General features: G+C 42.6%; 1 protein-coding gene across 1 annotated transcript in view; it reads right to left on the reverse strand.

The window, feature by feature from the left end:
* Positions 1–1,344, reverse strand: part of NAP1L4 (nucleosome assembly protein 1-like 4) — a 53,689-nt gene that overhangs the window by 22,464 nt on the left and 29,881 nt on the right. The gene's annotated exons all lie outside the window — the stretch shown is intronic.

Genomic DNA, 1,344 nt, shown 5'->3' on the forward strand with positions numbered 1-1,344 from the left:
AGACTTAGCATAGCATAGCATAGCATAGCTTGTTTTAAGATGCTAAGTTTTGAGGCTTAAAGTCAGACATTCAGTGATCCCCGGGTATTTCTGGATGTCTTTCCAGGAGAAAGATCTGAAACTCACTAACAGCACCTGACCTTGTCGAAGAGAGGCTGGTATAAGGCTGCGTACTTCCTCTCCAGGTCATGAACTTCTTCATAGAACTTGGCTTCTATATGCGCACATTTCACCTGGAGCTGCTTCAATGCATTGATTCTTCTTTTTACTGCTTTAGGTAAACTAGAGAGGGGAAAAGAATCCAGATGAATGCGAAGTAAGTACTTATTTTTTTTTTTTTTACTACAATATTAACATAGAATTAACATCCCCACCATGAAACAGAGCTTCTAAAAATCATTAAGAACAAACAAGTTTGCTTCAAATGTCAAACGACTAGAACGGTTGGCATTGAGCTCTTCGGCAACTTCTCACGCAGTTGTAAGAGGATGAGCCTCGATGATTGCTCTCAGTTGGTCGTTGTCAGCTACTGATGACCGGCCACTACTCTCCTCATCTAAAGGCTCTCGTCTCCTTTGCAAAACTTCTTGAACCACCACTGCACTGTACATTCATTAGCAGTTCCTGGGCCAGAGGTGATGTTGATGTTATGAGTTGTCTCCCCTGTTAACTATCCATCTTGAACTTGAATAAGAAAATCACTCAAATTTGTTTTTTGTCTTACATCATTTCCATAGTCTAAAATAAATATAAACAGCAAATATTATCACATAAAATGAGAAATGTGCAATAAAATGATGTATAACATAAAAAAAAAAAAAAAAAAGGACAAACACCCACCCCCACCAAGAGCAGGGTGGTAGGGGAAGAGGAAGCTGAAAAGATAATTCACAAAAAATACTGGACTGACCAAAAAGTTCCATTGCTTTTTCAGTTCAGTTCAGTCGCTGTGGTGTCCGACTCTTTGCAACCCCATGAATCCCAGCACACCAGGCTTCCCTGTCCATCACCAACTCCCGGAGTTCACTCAGACTCACGTCCATCGAGTCAGTGATGCCATCCAGCCATCTCATCCTCTGTCGTCCCCTTCTCCTCCTGCCCCCAATCCCTCCCAGCATCAGAGTCTTTTCCAATGAGTCAACTCTTCGCATGAGGTGGCCAAAGTAGTGGAGTTTCAGCTTCAGCATTATTCCTTCCAAAGAACACCCAGGACTGATCTTCAGAATGGACTGGTTGGATCTCCTTGCAGTCCAAGGGACTCTCAAGAGTCTTCTCCAACCCACAGTTCAAAAGCATCAAATTCTTCAGCGCTCAGCTTTCTTCACAGTCCAACTCTCACATCCA

The sequence above is a fragment of the Bison bison genome, unplaced genomic scaffold (genome assembly GCF_000754665.1).
Source record: "Bison bison bison isolate TAMUID 2011002044 unplaced genomic scaffold, Bison_UMD1.0 scf7180017864080, whole genome shotgun sequence".
NCBI lineage: Eukaryota > Metazoa > Chordata > Mammalia > Artiodactyla > Bovidae > Bison > Bison bison.